Genomic DNA, 23,123 nt, shown 5'->3' with positions numbered 1-23,123 from the left:
ATTCTCAACTTTTTACCATTGTGACAAACCTCACAAGCGATGCTCAAGTGTGTAATGCACTGCATACTATATGCCACAACTTAAATACTATTCTGTTGTTAAACATAGCACCACTGTCTCTATTGTGATCCTGTATCCTCTTGCCACACGCTTCACCAACTTTCTTTTTTAATGCAAAATGAGCTGTAAGGAGGAGGAGCTTCCACATGGGATGCTGAATGCCCACTCTTTCAGCATCCCTGCAGTGCATGCTGACAGCCCTCACATTGTGCAAAACACCACCTGCTTCATGGAGGCTGGTGCACCCCACAACATTTTTGTCAGTGTAGGTTTTCACCACTGTATTTATGTGGGGCTGAAAAGGGAGCAGGACAGCTGTAACAGGCCACCACTTCTGTCTCAGAACCTGCTTAATTCTCCTGACAAAACTGTTCAGGAGGTTTAATCAAGAAAACAGGAGACAACAGGGAGGAGAGACCTCTCAGAAGTCTTTTTGAAGATTTTGGAGACTTAGTTTATCTGAATTACAGAATTTAGTAGGTTCTGAGACAGAGTTGATGGCCTGATATAGCTGTCCTGCTTCCTTTCAGTCCCACATAAATACAGTGGTGAAACCTACATTGACAAAATGTTGTGTGGCGCACCAGCCTTCCTGAAGCAGTTGGTGTGGATACAGAGAGGACTTAAAAACTAAGGAAGGGAGAAGGTGGAGACACATGAACACATCAGAACGGCCGGTTTCCTCTGCAGGAGAAGGGAGAAGTCAGTGTGGAACAGGCAGCCGGCTCAGTTACCTTGGCTACCACATGCCGGAGCTCCTCCACTGTGTTGCTGCCAACACTTAAAATGAATCACATCTGCTATGCTGTGTATCCTCTCCCCATCTCACTCGGTTTTGGAATAAGACAGAGGCTGGAAGAACTCAAAAGAGAAAGCTCAGAAGGGGAAGATGAGAAGGTGGTGTGTGCACTAAATTCACTAAACTTAGCGAGGCCAGGCTGTCCGTGCCCTGCATGCTGCTCATGCCGAGTCTGGGACGAGAAGGCACGCACGATTACACGTGTTCTCAGAAAGAAACGCCTCCGTATTCTAGAGCCACTGTCGGTGTCTCATGTTGCTGCGAGGCGCCTGGGGCAGAGTCAGGTGCTGGTCTGGATCTGAGCATCAGGCAGTGAGCACTTTTCCGTGGCACACCGAATCAGGTCTAAAGACACACTGTTTGGGGAAACACTGACTCAAGGAATCTTCCCAGGAAAGGGCTTGACCAGTCTGCATATGCCTGTGTTTTCTCATGTAAATGAAATCATCCACTTTTTAGTAGACTAGCTGGGCCCCCATGTGTTTTATTTGAATCTTTGTTTCTCACAGATGGAAGTCACCCATTATTTCATAGGTACTCAGATATGCATGAAACGTGTGATCCTGATAGACACAGGCTCAAAGAATGGTTTATGTCTCAAGAGTGCAGTCCGATGGTAATGTGTAGACAAGACCCCCTTATGTCTCTGAGTAGAAGATGCCCCCTCCCCAGCTAATGCATAAGTTAAGGGCTTCGAATGTTTCTTTCCAATTAATTACCAGCAGTTCATTTTCCATTCAGTGAACACAATAATCACAAACAATTGCTTGGTGTTTGTTGGGAGGAAGAAAGGCCTTTCTTCATTTAGGGTACCACTACTGATCTGATCTTCTTGCTTTGTCTGAGGAAAATAATTATATGAAAACTTTCACAAGCGCCCATCAAAAATGACAAGAACATATCCATCTAAACAACATCTGTGTAAATAACTGAATTTGAATATTATACAAAAATTGACACAAGTTTTATTGAATCTGTTGTGTAATCTTTCAGCCTGTCTTCTGCTGTCTCTGCATGCCGTGGGCAGTTCATCTCTTCTCTAATGTCCTCTTTGCTTGCTTCTTTCATTTTCTCAGTCTTTCCATTCTTTCTGCATTCAATTGTGATCTAGTCTCTGTGTCATCTTGGCTCTCATTTGACGCTAAAGGTCAATTTTCAAAATCATGTGCATGCATAAATAGTGATTTGCAGGTATACATTGGCTGTCTGAAGAATGTCCTCCCTGAATGTGGATAAAGTGCACTCATTGTTCCACTTTTAGCTGTAATTAGATGAGACACTCCTGGGTGCTGGTGAAAGGTAGGTCACGTACTTCATTATGCCGCCAACAAATGTCAAGAAAATAACCTCTCATTGACAAGTAGGAAGAAAATTTTAATTGTATTTCATGTTCACTTAAGGTTGTTAAAGAACAATCTTTGGTTGGATAGTGAGAACAGATCCTAAGAAAATGCAATCAGTTATTCTGTTATAAGAACATAAGATATGCCATACTGGGTCAGACCAATGGTCCATCAAGCCCAGTATCCTGTTTCCAACAGTGGCTAATCCAAGTCACAAGTTCCTCACAAGTACCCAAAACTAAATAAATCTCAAGCTATTGTTCCTTATCAATTAATAGCAGTTTATGGATTTTTACACTAGGAATATATCCAAACCTTTTTTGAACCTAGTTACACTAACTGCTATAACCACATCCTCTGGCAATGAATTCCATAGTTTAATTATGCGCTGAGTGAAGAAAAAATTTTCTTCGTTTTTGTTGTTAATGAGCTACTTGCTAACATCATGGAGTGCCCCTTAGTCCTTCTATTATCTGAGAGAGTAAATAACCGATTTATATTAACCTGTTCAAGTCCTTTCAAGATTTTGTAAACCTCTATCAGGCTTCTCTTCTCCAAATTGAACAGCCCTAACTTCTTTAGTCTTTCCTCATAGGGCAGCCATTCCATGCCCCTTATCATTTTGGTTGCCCTTCTCTGCACTTTCTCCAGTATAACTATATCTTTTTTGAGATTAGGTGACCAGAATGGCACACAGTATTCAAGGTGTGGTTTCACCATGGGGCGACAGAGGCATTATGACATCCATTGTTTTATTTGCCATTCCCTTCTTTATAATTCCTAACATTGTTTGCTTTTTTGATCACCACAGCACACTGAGCCAATGATTTCAATGTATTATCCACTATGATGCCTAGATCTCTTTCCTGGGTAGTAACTCCTAAGATAGAACCTAACATTGTGTAACTACAGAAAGGCTTGTTTTTTCCTATATGCAACCCTTTGCACTTATCCACCTTACATTTCATCTGCCATATGGAAACCCAGTCTTCCATTCTCGCAAGGTCGACCTGCAATTTATCACAATCCACTTGAGATTTAACTACTCTGCATAATTTTGTGTCATCCGCAAATTTGATGACCTCACTCATCGTACCCTTTTCCAGATCATTTATAAATATAATAAAAAGCACCGATCCAAGTACAGATCCCTGAGGCAATCCCTTGTTTACCTATTTCCACTGTGAAAACAGACCATTTAATCCTATTCTGTTTCCTGTTATTTAACCAGCTTGCAATCCACAAAAGGACCTCACCTCCTATCCCATGACTTTTCAGAAGCCTCTCATGTGAGACTTTGTCTAATACCTTCTGAAAATCCAGGTTGATTCTCGATATCCCTGAGGTGAGCCTTGGTCCGACGGCCCGAATCCTGGTGTGGACTTAGCCCCCAGGGTGGCTGAAAGGCAGTGGGTGCAGATTCGAGTGCGGCGGTGAAGGTATTTCCCTCTCCCCCGCAGCTGGAGACCGACCAGCACGTGACCGGTAAGCGCCGAGACCAGGTAAGGTAGAAATCTTTACTTCTAAGTATCCGGTCACTTTAAAATCGGGTTGAGCAGCCCTTCTTGGGAAAGCCCCGATTTGATATGAGGGTCCACACACATGGAGTCCCTCCGGGGGATCACCATCTTGCCTTCGAAGTCATCGGCGCCATTTTCCCCCTCGACCAGCGGTACGTGCGGGGCAGGCTGGAGGCCCGAAGCACCTAACTTTAAACGCTCATCTATGGGGTGCGCACAGCGACGCACATAACTGTGCCGCATGCATAAACTCCGTTGCCCACAAGCACAACTTGTGCACACTTCGTGCGAATAACGTCTGCGCCTCCGCTCACAACTAAGCGCATCCACGCGTATAGCTCCACGCACAAGCAACTTTTTTAAGCTCTATATGCGCACAAACAATGGCACCGCCATCCAAAAAAGCCAAGGGCCCCTTCCTTTGCCCAGCCTGCCATTTAAAAGCCACGCAGCCTGGATTGGAATCCCTCCTGTGCCAACAGTGTGAACAGATCCAGGGAGAACCAGATCAAGACCCTCTACAGTCAGGAGAGGGATCCGGAACTATTGATGATGGCATCCCGGACCTAAGTATTTCCAACTCCGCGCTCCCACAGGAAAATTCCTCCAGGGCCACCACTGCAACCCCTCCTGGGATCAACATGAACCCAGGAACCTTCTCCTGGGTGGAATTTTTCAAAGGGCTGCAAACCTTTGTCCAAGCACAACCAGCCCCCGCTGCCCACCTGACTCAAACCCTGCCGGAAGCACAAGCCCTTCCAGGCACCTCCCGGCCTTCTCGAGAAATGCCTCTCCAAACCAAGAGTCCCTCTGGTGATCCAGATACCTCAGAGGACGAAACAGACTCCCTGGAAGAAGGAGAAATTCCCCCAGGGATGGAGCCATACCGGACCATGCTCAGATTCTTCCACAAGGACGAATTACCAACCCAGTGTCCCAGACTATGTGTCCCAGACTATGAAGACACTGGGTCTTCCAGGCACGGAGTCCACAGTGGAACCAAAGAAGAACCCTATGTTGGTGTACCTCTGTAAGGCCTCATGCTGTTTTCCTATGTTGGAGCCCATTAAGGAACTGATTGACCTGGAATGGAATGCTTCAGAGGCCACTTTCAAAGGGGGGCGGGCACTATAAGCCCTATACCCGCTGGAACCCACAGCTAAGGAATTTCTACATTTTCCCCAAAGTGGATGTTATGATCTGTGCAGTTTCAAAACGCACTACGATCCCAGTGGAGGGAGGAGCGGCACTGAAGGACACCCAGGATAGAAGGCTGAAAGCCATCCTTAAGCAGTCCTTTCATGTATCGGCAATGATGCTACAAATTGCTTCCTGCTGCGCATTAGTGGCACATTCCTGTTTGATCCTCGCCAGAGACTCAACCACCCCCGGAGAAGCGATGGAGCTTGCGGTCTCCTTCCTCACCGATGCTACCTCAGACCTCATGCACACCTCATCCAGGGGTGTCGCCGCTGCAGTGGCGGCAAGAAAATAATTATGGCTCCGGAATTGGTTGGCTGACGCGACTTCCAAAGCGAACCTCACAAAAATGCCTTTCAAAGGATCCCTCCTGTTCGGGAGCGAACTGGAGAAATTAGCCAACAAATGGAGTGAATCTACAGTACCCCGATTACCTGAAGACAGGAACAAAAGATCATATCAGCGCTCCTCCCCCAGTAGAACCAAGGGCAGAGCATCGCAGTGCTTTAAACCTTACAAGAATACACAGTCCCAAGCACCTCTTGGCACCGCTGTTTATTGCCTGCCTTTCTGACTAGCTGTTCAGTACAGACACACTAAATAATATACCCCAATGGTTTACTTCTCCCCAGTACTTTTAAGTTTTAAAAATTTCCCCAAGCAGTACTTACTGATTCTTTTCAGCTACCAGCAAGGTGATCCTCTCCTCTCTGTGCTCCCACTGGATTATGTTTATGTATTGTATGCTGCATTGAACAACTTGGATTTTGCAGTATAAATTGAACAGCACTAAAGACAGATTCAGCCAGTGAGAATGTGAAATGTTTTTGGTGCACTCTTCCAAACATGGCTTCTGGAGAGCTGCTTTCACCCTGTGTGCTGGTGTGCATGGCTTCGGCCTCAGGACTCTTGCTGCAGTGACCACCCTAGGAACAGTGGGAGGAAAGATCTATTAAAGTAGGGGAAAAATCCCGAGTTGTGAATGAAGGCGCATTGTGCTAGGATCTCCCACACTGGTTCTGATTGAATTGGAAGAAAAAGGAATGGGAGGAACTATCACGCCAAAAAAAAAAAAAAGTTAAAATGTGTTGAAACAGAGTGCATAAAAAAAACTGCACATCAGGTTTTGAAAGTGTACACTGTGCAGGTAGATGCTGTTTTCTTTTAAAAACTTGAGTGTCTAATTACAGTCCTGGTTAAGAATACTTCCAAAGTGGTGCTCACAGGGACTGGAGGGCTCACATACAGGGATCAGCCAATAAGCAGAGCTGGAATTAACTCTGGATGAGGAACCATCATGATCATAATAGTAACTAGCTTTATAAGATTGTGAAAGAAAATACTGGAGGATACAAATTGACTTTAATGAGATGGCTAGGAAGGGGTATGGAAGAAAATAGTGATCAGCATGGGAATGTACTTGGGTTAAGGAAGGAACATAATTTTTTCATCATTGGCAAGTACATTTTCATATTATTAAAATATTTGGATTGATCATTCATTTACACAAAATCCTAAACAGTATTCTTTTCCATAAGAAAGCCACAAAAAATAAACTATTCTTTTTGAATTTGATTGAGCAAAAGGCTTCGAGATACTTTGAAAAACCAGCAACTCTATATAAGGATCAAATTCCCTTTTAATAACTTTGGTTCATATGGATGACAAACCTTGGATTGCTGATTTCGATTTCCTTTAAAACGGTAGGACTTTACTTACCATGTAAATCGTTTAACCATCTAATATTGTATATTCCTAGTGTTAACTAGACCTTGCATGCTATACACAGGTAGTAAACAGTACTTAATGTGGGCCAGTTCAGTTTGACTTTTGTAGGTAATGATGAAGTTGTGCAGCATCATTGTATGTGGACTTTTGACAGTCTAATCCTGTTACTCTCTGGTAGTTCTTGGTCTTTCACCTTAATGAGGACTAAAAAGAAATATTCACACCACTACCTATGCAAACAAGTCAATTTTGTGTTGAAAATCATTCACATTGTAAACAATATTTAAACCATATACAAATAAAAAATGTACCAAGTACAACAAAAATGTATCAAGTTAAAACATATTACAAATTTTTTACTGTGAAATGTCACTTTTAATTTGAATTGAAATAGTGCAACTGTCCCTTTTTTATATTTTCTTGAAAAAGTTATGATATTCTATATGCTAAAATGTCCTCAACAGCAGTAGTTTGTCATGCTGTTAATTGCATCGAAAGATATGTGTACATATATTGGACACAGGGTAAAATATATACAAAGGGGTTGAAGTAGCATACATTTGAAACTTGTCAGCAGTAATGTCAATCATCAAGGCTTCTATTTTTTTATTTATTTATCGAGTTTTATATGCCATCGTTCGGTTTCGCCATCACAATGGTTTACAAAGTATCGATGTTTAACAGTGTTCAGAATTTCACGTGCCTATTACCATTTGTTATCGTTTTATGAATTGAAATTGTCTTCTCTGCCAGTTCTGGGACACCAGCAGTTGCAGACTTCTTCCAAAACACACCCAGGGCTTTGTAAATGGTGTACAATTGGCCTCTTTGTGTAAAGATGAAATTCTTCTAAAGGAACCTCATTCAGGAATTATCTCAAAATTTATCTTTGGTTCGATAAGGATTTAAGAGATTTTTGAGGGATAAAACATTCTGATTGTGTTTCTGTCTGACTTCACCTCCGCCACTCCTGTTTCCTTCAGGACAGGAGGGAGGGGCGGGGAAAAAGGAGAGAACAAATAGCAGAAGAAGGTTTCCTGCAGGCTGTTTGCAAGAAGAGGTGCTGGAGCTGGAACAGAGACTGAAGGCACAAAAATTGCATTAAGAGTGTGAAAGCTTTCAGACATGTTGATTCTGTGGCAGGTTGTCAGATGTGCAGCAACCAGCTAATTATATGGCTATACCTCTTCCTATGCACTCTAGCAACCCTCTGGTTTTGGGCACCACCTTATCACTGTTTTGCTACTTTCAGATCATCAGACACTATCGCTCAAGATCACTCTTGTGGTCTGTGCACATCGGCCTTCTCATCATGTACCACTCCCTTGGATTTTGGTTCCCCAAATGCATGACTCTTCACATTTTATTTATTTATTTTGTTTGTTTAGCTCATACCTTTCATTGGTAGCTCGAAGCGAGTTACATTCAGGTACTGCAGGTACCTGCCTGTCCCCAGAGAGATCACATTCTGAGTTTGTAGCTGAGGCAATGGAGGGTGAAGTGACGTGGCAATCGGATTTCAACCTTGGCTTCCCTGACTCTCAGCCTGCTCTAACCACTCCTCCACTCCGTTTTTCCTTTGAATATTAACTGCCGAGCAATTGACCACTTCTCATTTTGTCTATTTCCTCAGGAGTGCCTACTTTGTTGCAGGATCTTTGTGTCATCTGCAAAAAGGACCAGATTCAGATTCAAAGTGATTCACTTGCTTGAGCCTCAGGCCCTGATATCCTGGTGAACAATGTTGACCAATGTCTTTTTGAGTTTCCTCTAGGCCTTTTCTCCTCCACCAGCATTTCGGTGCCTTCCTGCACACTAAGACATGGCATTAAGCGAACAACACAGATCTTATGTGAGATGAGCCCAATCCTGGTTTTCTGTTTTACATCCTGTGAAGGAGTGTCCCTTAAAATCCCTCCTTAAAAAGTGTTGGGCTAGGCATCTGGCCTGGTCCACCTTAAAAAGCTTAGGCCTAGATTCATCATTTTACCATTTTCGCATGTATAGCATTCATGATAAAAATAGGGACTTGGTTTGGGTAATTTTTGCGTTTCCCACAACACGCACTATTTTGGTGCTTTGCAAAGGTATTTTATCTCAATGTGCGTAAAATTTATCACACCTGCGAAATTTCCACTTCGCAAGCAGCGAAGGGCCCAGACAGGCATTTCCATGTTTTTGGCTGCTCCTGGAGGGAAGGAGAGAGAGAGACAGATAGCCTTACTCTTTATAAGGCTCTCATATTAGTCAACTATTTATACCACTATAGGAGGGTCATCTGGTAACTCGAGATGAGGATTTGGTGGTGGTCTAGAGTTTTGGAGCCATTTTTATATGCACAGGCAGACATATGAATAGCATTTGCTGTTCATATGTCTGCCTGTGCATGTAAAACTGGTGTCAAAACCGTAGACCACCAACAAAACCTCACCTCAAGTTACCAAATGACCCTCCTATAGTGGTATAAATAGATGACTAATATGTGTGCAATTCCAGAGGCTCTCTCTCCCTATCCCCTTTCCTGCCTGAAATGGAATTTGCGATAAATATAAATATAAAGTCAAGGTCAACAAGGAAGAATCTCAACCAATCACCTGCGACCTGGGAGTCCCACAGGATCGTCCCTCTCACCAACCTTATTCAATATTTACCTCCTTCCACTTTGCCAACTCTTGCTCAACCTAAATCTCATCCACTACCTATACGCAGACGATGTACAGATTCTAATCCCTAACACTGAATCTCTCCAAAAAACTCTAGATTTCTGGAATACATGCCAACAAGCCATCAACAACTTACTCACAAGTCTAAATCTTATTCTTAATCAAAACAAAACAGAATACCTACTCATTTCTCCAGATGGAACTCACTCACTTCCCGGCACCAACCTCACCACTCAACTGACACTGTCACCACAAGTCAGAAATCTAGGAATTATACTTGACAACCAAATGAATTACAGAGCTCTCATCAATAATATAGTAAAAGACGGATTCTTCAAATTACAAGTCTTAAAAAGACTTAGACCACTCCTCCATTTTCAGGATTTCCGATTGTTCTACAAGCAATCATACTCACAAAAATAGATTACTGCAACTCTCTTCTAGTAGGCCTCCCCGCAAACGCCTTAAAACCATTACAGATGTTGCAAAACGCCTCGGCAAGGATCCTAACCAAGACAAACAAAAGAGACCACATCTCACCCATCTTAAAAAGCCTACACTGGCTTCCCGTCAATTTCAGAATACTCTTCAAAGTGCTTTCATCAATACACAAAGCAATACACAACCTGGCCCCACTGAAGCTCAAAATCCCTCTCCAACTCCACACCTCTACTAGACCAGTGAGACAAGCCTACAGAAACAATCTCCAGATACCACGAATGAAATCAACGTTAAGCAAAAGAGCATTCTCCACAGCTGGTCCCAAACTCTGGAATACGCTCCCGCCGGAACTCAAACCAGTGCAATGCCACATTATCTTCAAAAAAAGACTTAAGACTTGGCTCTTCCACCAAGCCTTTCCATAACATCAGTCTGCTGAACTATCTCTGCCAAGGTCCCCTTTAGGTCATTTCCAATCGAATTATAAAGAGAACTATTTATAAAGAGAACTATTTAAGATCCTCAGTTATTTTCAATAACCTACAAAAGAACTACACAAGAACCAGACAATAACCTACAAGAGAACTACACAAGAACAAGATCCTCAGTTATTTTCAATAACCTACAAGAGAACTACACAAGAACCAGACAAGTACAACCCTAAAAATTCTTTGAACCCTCTATGAATACCCTAAGAACACCACAAAGAATTCTCTAAAGAATTATGCAATTCAACTTCAACTCCTTGGCAGTCCAAAACTCTGCCTACTCAGGCAATGTATATTATATCTCTTGTTATTAACCCCATATATTTATGAATACCCTAAGAATAACCTAAGAATACCACAAAGAATTCTCTAAAGAATTATGCAATTCAACTTCAACTCCTTGGCAGTCCAAAACTCTGCCTACTTAGGCAATGTATATTATATCTCTTGTTATTAACCCCATATATTTATTTCCAAGTTATTTATACCTGTTCTTTGTAAGACATTTACTTGTCACTGTTATTGTTCAAAATGTAAACCGAATTGATCAGTAATTCTGTTACTGGAAAGTCGGTATAGAAAAGTTCTAAATAAAATAAATAAATAAATATCGCAAATCCCGTTTCAGCCATATCGCACAGCTTAATGCCAGGAAAAAAGGTGTAGTTATTTCCGGTCTTAAAACGTGTGATAATGTGTGTTATGCTATCGCACACAACGTTAAACATCCCTCATTTTCATAAACCTCACCCAAACTCCTCCCCTTTGACTAAAATGTAAAAATGTGCATACGCATCTCGCGATGCGATAAATAACGCATGCGTTATGGAGTTATCGCGGGCATTAGGGCCCTAATGCCTGCAATAATGCCTTAACGGATTTTGATGAATGATCCTGTTGGGTAGACAGGTGGCTCTGAGGGTGGTTCCTCTGAGAGCAAGAATAAGAGTGTAGGTGGGGGAAGCACAGTGAGACCCTCAAGGACCAAGCTTATGCACCACTGATTTAGCACATTTGAATTTTTTTAGTTTGTGAAGCTCTGTGTAGTAATGTTAGATCTTCGCTGTACAAAGTATTCTCTATGCTAGGGCGGCTAACTCCGGTCATCACATGTAAAAATAGGCCTGGCTTTTTTTATATCCACAATGAATATGCATAAGAACATAAGAAAAGAACATAAGAAAATGCCATACTGGGTCAGACCAAGGGTCCATCAAGCCCAGCATCCTGTTTCCAACAGTGGCCAATCCAGGCCATAACAACCTGGCAAGTACCCAAAAACTAAGTCTATTCCATGTTACCATTGCTAATGGCAATGGCTATTCTCTAAGTGAACTTAATAGCAGGTAATGGACTTCTCCTCCAAGAACTTATCCAATCCTTTTTTAAACACAACTACACTAACTGCACTAACCACATCCTCTGGCAACAAATTCCAGAGTTTAATTGTGCGTTGAGTGAAAAAGAACTTTCTCTGATTAGTTTTAAATGTGCCCCATGCTAACTTCATGGAGTGCCCCCTAGTCTTTCTACTATTCGAAAGAGTAAATAACTGATTCATATCTACCCGTTCTAGACCTCTCATGATTTTAAACACCTCTATCATATCCCCCCTCAGTCGTCTCTTCTCCAAGCTGAAAAGTCCTAACCTCTTTGGTCTTTCCTCATAGGGGAGTTGTTCCATTCCCCTTATCATTTTGGTAGCCCTTTTCTGTACCTTCTCCATCGCAATTATATCTTTTTTTGAGGTGCGGCGACCAGAATTGTACACAGTATTCAAGGTGCGGTCTCACCATGGAGCGATACAGAGGCATTATGACATTTTCCGTTTTATTCACCATTCCCTTTCTAATAATTCCCAACATTCTGTTTGCTTTTTTGACTGCCGCAGCACACTGAACCGATTTCAATGTGTTATCCACTATGGCGCCTAGATCTCTTTCTTGGGTTTTAGCACCTAATATGGAACCCAACATTGTGTAATTATAGCATGGGTTATTTTTCCCTATATGCATCACCTTGCACTTATCCACATTAAATTTCATCTGCCATTTGGATGCCCAATTTTCCAGTCTCACAAGGTCTTCCTGCGATTTATCACAATCTGCTTGTGATTTAACTACTCTGAACAATTTTGTGTCATCTGCAAATTTGATTATCTCACTCGTCTTATTTCTTTCCAGATCATTTATAAGTATATTGAAAAGTAAGGGTCCCAATACAGATCCCTGAGGCACTCCACTGTCCACTCCCTTCCACTGAGAAAATTGTCCATTTAATCCTACTCTCTGTTTCCTGTCTTTTAGCCAGTTTGCAGTCCATGAAAGGACATCGCCACCTATCCCATGACTTTTTACTTTTCCTAGAAGCCTCTCATGAGGAACTTTGTCAAACGCCTTCTGAAAATCCAAGTATACTAATATCATGAGATAGATTTGCATGCACGGCCACCATTGTATGCAAATATATCTCATAGATATTCATTGTGGATATCCTGAAAATCAGGCTTGTTTTTGGCATCCCCTGCTCTGTGCTTTCTTCTGCCTAGATCATGTAGACTGTAAAATCTTGAAGAACTGTAATTTTTTAGCCATTTTTAAACTTTCAAATAATAACTTTTTGGCGTTATGGGTAGAAGCCCTGTTTCATTTGATTTGGTTTTGCACCAATATATCACTCTCACTCACTGGGTTGATCAAAATATTTTCTGCCAGTATGAATTTTTCTATATTGAAAAAAGCCACTCTAGGTAATCATTGAACCCAGAAAGATGGGACATTTCTAATACAAAGTGAAAATATACAACTTTGTCCCATTTGAAGGCATCTAAGAACCAGGGCAATATGTGATAAAAGGTGGATGATATAATTCTGCATTGGAGAATGTTTACGTTTGTTTTTCTTGTTGGGTGGAAGTCTAGATGGCGGCACGTCTGCTTGGACTCTCCTTTAGCTCTTCAACCTGTGGATTATGGTTATTTATTAAGATCAAGTTTGTTCATATGTCGGTGACCTTCCTGAAAGCCAAATACTTTCAATAACCTGCAGATGAAAGCAAATAGTTTTACTGATTATTTTGTCTGATTATACTGAGTTGCTCTGTCCTTTTAGGAGCAATGATCTGTTAAATTCATATAGCAAGGTGTGTCAAGGAGAGAGAGTGAACTGTAAGGGAACTCCTTAATTAAAGATTTTCTCACTTGGTGCTACCTGACAGAGCTTTGAACCCGGAACAGTTCTTCTGAATGTCTTCAGAAGCCTTAAAGAATTTTAATGAATTCATAATGGTTAGTAACTACATAACATTTATAATAAATTATGTTCATGAAATGTTAGCTTATAGGTGACTTAATGAAACTATTCCCAATTATCATTGTTTTATGCTCACCAGTTATAGTCCCTGACTTGTCCACTTCTCTACTGTTTCAGCTAGTATCCCTCTGTGATATGTAATAAAAATTATTATACTTTAGCCTTTCTGAGCACCTTTATTGCATCACAGCATTACTATGCAAGAAGTAGGTAACCCAGTCAGGAGACTATAGGGGACTATGTACTACAGCAATAAGTATGTCCCCTCAAAGGATATGATGAAAGCAGTTAGCATAGCTGGGTTTAAAGAGTTTGGACAAATTCCTGGAAGAAAAGTCTGTAAACCTCTACTAGCCATGTAGACTTGAGAAAGCCACTGCTTATCCCAGTTATGAACAAGGAGGACTGGACCTGTTCTTTGGGATTCTACTGAGTACTTGTGTTCTGGATTGGCCACTGTCAGCAGGATGCTGAGCTTAATGGATCTTTGGTCTGACCCAGTATGGCATTTATGTTCTTAAAATGGAGGAAAACCCTTTAATACATCTGGCCTGTAGTTGAGGTGTCAGATGTACCTAACATTTCTGGCATATATTGATATCATAATTCAGTGTGATCTGCAGACATTTTGCTTAAATTTTACATAAGATCATAAGAACAAGCCATACTGGGTCAGACCAAGGGTCCATCAAGCCCAGCATTCTGTTTCCAACAGTGGCCAATCCAGGCCATAAGAACTTTGCAAGTACCCAAAAACTAAGTCTATCCCATGCTCCTGTTGCTAGTAATAGCAGTGGCTATTTTCTAAGTCAACTAAATAGCAGGTAATGGACTTCTCCTCCAAGAACTTATTCAATCATTTTTTAAACACAGCTACACTAACCACATCCTCTGGCAACAAATTCCAGAGTTTAATTGTGCGTTGAGTGAAAAAGAACTTTCTCCGATTAGTTTTAAATGTGCCCCATGCTAACTTCATGGAGTGCCCCCTAGTCTTTCTACTATCCGAAAGTGTAAATAACTGATTCACATTTACCCGTTCTAGACCTCTCATGATTTTAAACACCTCTATCATATCCCCCCTCATCAGTCTTCTCCAAGCTGAAAAGTCCTAACCTCTTTAGTCTTTCCTCATAGGGGAGCTGTTCCATTCCCTTTATCATTTTGATCGCCCTTCTCTGTACCTTCTCCATCTTTTTTGAGATGTAGCGACCAGAATTGTACACAATATTCAAGGTGCGGTCTCACCATGGAGCGATACAGAGGCATTATGACATTTTCCGTTTTATTCACCATTCCCTTTCTAATAATTCCCAACATTCTGATTGCTTTTTGACTGCCACAGCACACTGAACCGACGATTTCAATGTGTTATCCACTATGACGCCTAGATTTCTTTCTTTACCATGCCGGTAATCGTTTTGTCGTCTTTCCACCTTTCTTAATGTGTGGAATACATCTGGACTGTGCTTCTAGGATGGTATTTTTTTTAACAATGACCACGCCTTTTGCACACCTTTTACCTTTGTAGCTGCTCCTTTCAGTTTCTTTCTAACTATTTTTCTCATTTTATCAAAGTTTCCCTTTTGAAAGTTTTTAGCATGAGCCATGGATTTTCTTACTGTCCCCCCTTCCAGTCATTAATTCAAATTTGATCATATTATGATCACTGTTGCCAAGCGGCCCCACCACCATTACCTCTCTCACCAAGTCCTGTGCTCCACTGAGAATTAGATCTAAAATTGCTCCCTCTCTCGTTGGTTCCTGAACCAATTGCTCCATAAAGCTATCATTTATTCCATCCAGGAACGTTATCTCTCTAGCATATCCCGATGATACATTTACCCAGTCAATATTGGGGTAATTGAAGTCTCCCATTATTACCGCACTACCAATTTGGTTAGCTTCCCTAATTTCTCTTAGCATTTCACTGTCCGTCTCACCATCTTGACCAGGTGGACGGTAGTATACCCCTATCACTATAGTCTTCCCCGACACACAAGGGATTTCTACCCATAAAGATTCGATTGTGCATTTATTTATTTAAAACGTTTCTATATCGGTATTAGTAGGTACATGCATTTAGTCTCATGCAGGTTGTTTATCCTGTTGGACTCTATGCCATCCCAGACATAAAGCCCTACACTGCCTCCCGCTTACTCCTCTCTGTCATTGAGATATAATTTGTACCCTGGTATAGCACTGTCCCATTGGTTGTCCTTCTTCTACCTTGTCTCTGAGATGCCAATTAAGTCTATGTCATCATTCACTGCTATACATTCTAATTCTTCCATCTTACTTCTTAGACTTCTGGCATTAGCATACAAACATTTCAAAGTTTGTTTTTTGTTTGTATTTTCATTCTGCTTTTTAATTGATGGGATAAGTTAGAATTTTTTAGTTCAAGTGAGTTTTTAGTTACAGCACTTGGGCTACTTTTCTTATTATTGGAACCTCACTGTCGGGATGCCCTAATTCTAATGCATCATTAGTATCCTTTGAAGATACTTCCCTCCAAACCATGCACTGCTGAGCGACTGTCGGCTTTCCCCTTTGTTCTAGTTTAAAAGCTGCTATACAGTTAAGGTGTGTTGCATTTGGGTTGAGATGTTCAGGTTTATTGATGGCTTTGTGGCAGTTGTGATATTAGTCACTTTTTGACAGTTAACCACCCACATACATAAGAGAGTACATTTTATACAAAAGATGAGCCTGGCTGTGTGTGTTTCCTTTTTTAATATATCAAAGGCATATCTTGCTGGAAAAAAATGCATGAGATGTTTTGCAAATTACCTATATATGTTCAGTGTATTGCTATTTCTGTGGTCCTGTCTGATATTCTAGTTCTTGTTTTTATACCATACAAGGCTTCAATAACAGGGGTAAACCTTTTTTAAGAATTAAAAACCTGATCATAATTGGCCCAATTTTAAAATACACGCGCGTGTGTGTAAAAATTGGGGGTTACACACGCGGCCGGGCCCTGCACGCTCTGTGTGCGTTTTCAGAAGGGCCCAGTCGTGCGCTCAACCCTCGTATGCACTGACGTGCCGGGTCTCTAGAAAGGGGTGGGCGGGGGGGTGTGTGGTCTGGAAGGGGCGGGCCGGGACGGTGCCATTCGATGCTGACCCGGGGAAGAGTGTGCCGGCAGTCAGCCGGCACACGGCGATGACTTCTGCTCCAGAGGAGCAGCAAGTAGCAAAATAAAAAATTTGGAGATTGTTAGGGTAGGTTTAGGGGGCAGGGAGGAGAATGGATGAAGGAGGAAAGATAAAGTTAGGGGTTGGAAAGGAGCGGACTGGGAGGGAACTGGGGAAGGCCCGATTGCGTTACCGTGCATGCGCACGTTATAAAATCGGCGCGTCCATGTGCGCATGGGTCTCAAAATCGGCCCCAATGTGTACAACCAAATGTTCCAATGAGGACTTGCTAGTTTAATCCAGGTATGAAGTGTCCACAGAGAATTAATTGCCACTACCTTGGTAGGGGGAGGGGGGTGGGGGGAGAACCACAAAGCAAGTACTTGGAGCTTAAGGTTTGCAGAGTGAATTCTAAACATCCATCTCTGCAAACGCGTTTATAGTCTATTCATGTTTAAAAGAAATAAAGCATGGAATGCTGTCAGGTTTGCCCTACCACTTCAGCATGAAAATGACAGGAGGTGGTGGTCACTTACCCTGAGCAAATCCTTTAGTAATCTCTGATATTACATTTTTCTTCCGCTTAAATGTTTGTCTTGTATTCATTGGTGACCTGAACTAGGCTAACATTTCTGTCTGGATTGTATCTTATGGATTATTATTATTTTTTGCTACAGACACAGAATGAAATAAATTCTGCGTTTGTTTTCTAATCTTCTTAAAGAAGGGATTTTTATATTGGACATTAATTTCTGTTAATTGTGTCAGCCTAGCAGAATATAGTTCCTTAGTGTTATGCCACCAAGAGCAGGTGCTGATGTTTATAAATTTCAGGTTTTCCTTAAATTGATATATTTTTTTTTTAGTAAATACATATATATATCTCCAGCTCCATCCACAACTCTAGGCGGTTAATATAAAAACATTCACGAAAGATAAAACGGTGCATATGTATGTATAAGAAATGAAGGTTTTGCTGACTGACGGATATAAGGAATATGGCAAATGATTGGCAGTTTTAAGATAGATTGTATTCTCCTTCAAAATATGAGAAACAGCTTCACAACTTCCTTGATATTCCAGTTATTTGACCAAGGCCATGTCCAGGAAGGGATCTAATTATGAGGGTAATTTTTATAGCAGCCCATGTAACTTATGCTTACTCAAACACACAGGTTACACCAATTTTCAGAAAGAATGTAGGAGCATAAGTTTGCTTTTGGAAATTTTCCAGAATAATATGCTCTGTGCAGCATGTAACTTGTTCGGGCAAATTTACACGCATAGGAGTGCATTTTCAAAGGAGTTATGTGTATAAAAGTAGCATATATCCCAGTTTCCTGTGTACTTTTATTCACAAAAGAATTAGATGTTCTGGAGGGTGGAGTTTGGATTTGCATATATACTTTTGATTTTAAAAATCAATGATTCTGCTTCTATGATTCTGCTTCTATGCGAATTAGACTAGTTTCAGATGCTACCCCTATTGCTCTCCAGTCAAAAAAGCAAACAGAATGTTAGGAATTATTAGGAAGGGAATGGTTAATAAAACGGAAAATGTCATAATGCCTCTATATCGCTCCATGGTGAGACTGCACCTTGAATACTGTGTACAATTCTGGTCGCCACATCTCAAAAAAGATATACTTGCAATGGAGAAGGTACAGAGAAGGGCAACCAAAATGATAAAGGGGATGGAACAACTCCCCTATGAGGAAAGGCTGAAGAGGTTAGGGCTATTCAGCTTGGAGACGACGGCTGAAGGGGTTATGATAGAGGTCTTTAAGATCATGAGAGGTCTTGAATGAGTAGATGTGAATCGGTTATTTACACTTTTGAATAATAGAAGGACTAGGGGGCATTCCATAAAGTTAGCAAGTAGCACATTTAAGACTAATCGGAGAAAATTCTTTTTCACTCAACGCACAATAAAGCTCTGGAATTTTTTGCTAGAGGATGTGGTTAGTGCAGTTAGTGTAGCTGGGTTCAAAAAAGGTTTGGATAAGTTCTTGGAGGAGAAGTCCATTAACGGCTATTAATCAAGTTTACATATGAATACCTACTGCTATTAATTGCATCAGTAGCATGGGATCTTCTTAGCGTTTGGTAATTGCCAGGTTCCTGTGGCCTGGTATGGCCTCTGTTGGAAACAGGATGTTGGGCTTGATGGACCTTGGTCTGACCCAGCATGGCAATTTCATATGTTCTAAAATTTTGCAGCCTTTTTTCTACCTCACGTGCTGGTGATTTTTTTTTTTTTAATCACAAACAAGGGATGTGCAGAGAAAAGTAAAGGTCCACACACACGTCTTGTTCTTGACTATAATTTTTACTTGGTATGGCATCTCCACTGCCGCGCTAACGCTATCCATGTTACTACAGAATTTTTGGTTTCCCTTACTCAGCTGGCTTTAACAAAAAATTTTTCTTTTTGACTCTACCGTTTTTCAACAGATTAAGGGGACTGCTATGGGTGCCACCAGGGGCCCCAGCTTGGCTTGTCTATACATTTCCGATTTTGAAGAAAAATGTATTTACCCGTCTACCTGGTCCCCTTTTATTTATTTATGGCTACGATACATAGATGATATTTTTTTGATTTGGACCAGAACTGATGTCCAATTTTTTCAGTTTTTGGACTGACTCAACAATTGCAATTGTCACCTACAGTTCAACTTCAATATCCATCACTCTCAAATCTCTTTTCTTGATATCCTTATTTCTTTTGATAATGATAGTTTTACTACTTCTATTTTCCGAAAAGAAACTGATCGAAGTACCCTCTTGACCTTTGATAGACATCACCCCTATGCTTTTTGAAAAACAATATCCCAGTTGGACAGTTCCTAAGGCTTTGGCGGCTATGTTCGTCGAAGTCAGAATTTGTGAATCAAGCTAAGCAGACGTTGATTCATTTCAAAGAGAGGGGGTACCCTCATAATGTTTTGAAAAAAGCCTTTAAACTCAACCGCGGTTTACTATTTTTACCACAATCACGTTCCTCTGATGGTGTTATTAACTGTATTTTGCCCTTTTCAGTCTATAGCCGGGAACTTGCTGCTATTATTCGTTGTTATCGGTCCCTACTTTCTATGCATGATATTTTTAACTGCCCTCTTCGGTTCACTTTTCATCGCTGTAGGAATCTCCGGGACTATTTAGTTCACTCTGAACTATTTCCATCTATTACCTCACCTCTGCTCTTGAGAAGTCATAGACCCTGTGGTCAATGTTCAGTGTGCTCCCTCTCTCTCTCTCTCTCCCTTTCCTCTTTCATACATCCTATTTCCAAAAAAGTGTTTCATTTACACTCTGTTTCCATTTGCCTGTCCTCAGGTTTAATTTATGTCATCGTTTGCCCCTGCCAGAAATTGTATGTTGGTAAAATGACACGCATGATTAAGACGCGACTCATTGAACATCAGTCGAACATTAATAATCAGTGTGAAAATGCCCCCTTGGTCACAAATTGGTTAGCTCATTCCCACACTGTTTTTGAGTTGAAATTTTTTGTCATTGACATGTTATCTTCTCCACTCCGTGGGGGGAATTTCTCAGAAATGCTTATTCAAAAAGAGCAGAAATGGATCTATACTCTTGACAGCCTTTCCCCGCATGGTCCAAATAATGAGATTGAGTGGAGCTATTTCACCTAACTCCATTCCCTTTACAGTTTCCTCTCCATGTCCTGATTGGCTATCTTGTCCTCTGTTTGACCCTCTCTGATTGGCTGGCGTTTTTCGTGCCATTTTACAGCGTTTAATCTCCGCGCTCCCTGTAACCTCATGTTGAATCTGACACAGGTATGGTATTTTTATTCTAATACACCGGCTTTATCCCATCGATATATGGTCCCACAATTTTAATAATTTGTGTGTTTAATTTTCAGATGTGATACTCTTATGTTTGTCCCTCCCAATGCAACCTTGCAGTGAAACATGGGATCCATATTACAAGACAGTGGAGTTGCCGTATCAAGTAAAAATTATAGTCAAGAACAAGACATATGTGTGGACCTTTACTTTTCTCTGCACTTCCCTTGTTTGTGATTTGATTGCTGTGTGCAGAGTTTGTTCTCCATCTCCGTTTGTGGATTACTTCCGATTTTTTTTTTTTTTTTTTTTTTTTTTTTTATACCAGTTTGGCTGTCTTTTTGGGAACAGCTAATGGAAGGATGGCTGCAAAGCTTACCAAGTGAGAGGAGGGAGAAATCCAAGCCTGCAGACTCTTAAGAAATCTTTGTCAAGCCGTTTTCATCATGGGCATTTTCTCCATAGTCATCAAATTATGCATCTATATTCTCCACATGGAAACACATGGTGTCTCTTCATGCACCCATTGAATTAGGATGCATTGTTTTATGAATAAAACATTTGGTTTTGGTACATCTAAAGCATAATCATCGAGCATATCCAACAGTCAGAAAATGGGAGTTAATATAAAATCAGTATGAGCCCACTGAGAGATACACTGGAACACTGCTTCCCATAGCTGATGAATACGAGGACACTCCCAGACACAGTGCAAATGAGTACCCTCTGCTAGCCTCACTTTAAACATTTCCCAGATTTAGTGATCCGGGCTTTGTGAGCTCTAAGGGAACTAAAAAACATCTTGTGCAGAAACCTGAATTGGAGTTCACGCAAAAAGTATTTATTAGGTTCGCCATGTCTATCTGCCCATCCATGGCCAAGTATCAAAGAGGCTTTGGCTTGCCAACTTTGTCTGAAATGAGACTGACAACAAAAAGAGGCTAAAATGCAACTTTGGACCCGGTGAAAATGTGCGCATGAGGAATTTTTGCAGTATCAATTTCCCTATTTACATACTATAAAATATGTCTACTTTGTACCAATTAACAACTAGGTAAAAAAAAATTCTCAAGACTGCATGACTCTAAGCTCAGCTCCACTAAAGCTCGGGCACTGTCATTAGCTGCGCCCGCCCTTTAGAACAGACTCCCCCCTCACTACGTCAAGAATCATGCCCAAAAAAATTCAAACAGGAAAAGAAAACTTTCCTTTTCAAACAAGCATACTCTGAACAGCACACCTCCCTCCCATGACGTCTACTCCCCACTGTCCATCACAACATTCTTGTATATAGTGATATTCTTGTATATAGTGATATTATCATAAATAGTGATATTTTTAAGCTTCATATTTTATACTTTATGCCTTATAATTTGTAAATCGTTCAATGTTACCCTATCTTTATATTCACATGTTCAGCGTTTCACTGTAAAGCGCTTGTTGCTGATTTTCGTTTAATGTGAACCAATGAGATGTTCCCAACGTTCATCAGTATATAAAAACTTCTAAATAAAAAATAAATAAAATAAAAAAATATTTTTAGCTTTCAGATGAAAATGTATGCAAAAGTCATTGTTTTCTCATTAAACCCTGGACTTTTTCAGAAATTGCCCAGGGTGGTGTTCCCATAAAAGTAGATAACAGAAGTGATTCCACGTTCTTTTACGTGCATTAGAAAGACGTGCAGTTGGGGCAGGAAAACCACTGGTATGTTTTTGAATTTTGAAAATATGTGCATAAATACACTTTATTTGAGCCATTAATAGAATTTATAAAGGGTCATTTTCAGTGACCCGCATAGGACTGAAGTTTGTGCCTACAAATTACATACAAACTTTAATCAGAATTTTCAGAGTGGACTTAGAAGCATTGGTCTGCTTGGAAAATTAGCAGTGTGCACAGAACTCATCCTGGCACACAGTTATAGCTGCTTGTTAGCAGATGGTAATGTGTATATTTAGGTTTCATTTTTGATCTGTAGTGATGCTACAATGAATGAAGTCTCCAAGTCCCAAGTGGGTACCCACAGACATCCTCTAGCTCATGGTGGGTGTGTCACTATGGACATGCTATATCAAGGAGTGAGCAAATGAGACTGTTCCAGTAGAGCTGCTCTCGGCAGCAGTGTCTGTAGAGTTGATTCAGGACTTCCATCTGGTAGCTAATAACAGAACTGTTGATGTGATAAGACTCAAAACATTCATATAAAAATACAAAAACTATAAACCAAAAGTGAAGGGATCCCAGTTGAGTTAACTCCACAGCATCTGTTGGCATACGTTGGGAATGCTCATTCTTTACTCATTTAGAGGGTATCAATCAAAGTCTGACCAGTCAGTCTGTGTCTCTGTCTTCATAAACCCTTGTTTGCTGAAAACTTACTCATCATCTTTATGGAGTACCCAGAGATGACTGTTCAAACATGGATTATTTTGCATCTGTGATTCATGTCCTGACCCAAAGCATAAGAGTGAGCAGCCTGTAGCAGGTGCATAGAGCAAGCAGACCTTGGCATGTAGTTTGAAAACAGCCAGCCACCTGTGAGTGTGAATTGTGTAGCCCTTTTCCTGGCTTATGAGATTTCAGTTCAGCTGTTGTTCTCATCACAGCATTTATTT

At 40.9% G+C, this 23,123-nt stretch overlaps 1 protein-coding gene across 4 annotated transcripts in view; it reads left to right on the top strand.

Moving 5' to 3' along the window:
* DARS (aspartyl-tRNA synthetase) overlaps positions 1-23,123 on the top strand; it is a 205,561-nt gene that overhangs the window by 15,945 nt on the left and 166,493 nt on the right. The window contains exon 1 of one of the 4 annotated variants that reach the window (XM_029605394.1): positions 22,190-22,212. The exons of the other annotated variants lie outside the window; for them this stretch is intronic. The gene's annotated coding sequence lies outside the window, so the exon portion shown is untranslated. Of the gene's footprint in view, positions 1-22,189; positions 22,213-23,123 lie in introns of those variants that run through there. 4 annotated transcript variants of the gene reach the window in all.

The sequence above is a fragment of the Rhinatrema bivittatum genome, chromosome 6, assembly GCF_901001135.1.
Source record: "Rhinatrema bivittatum chromosome 6, aRhiBiv1.1, whole genome shotgun sequence".
Lineage (NCBI taxonomy): Eukaryota > Metazoa > Chordata > Amphibia > Gymnophiona > Rhinatrematidae > Rhinatrema > Rhinatrema bivittatum.
This window is presented reverse-complemented; position numbering and strand designations above follow the sequence as displayed.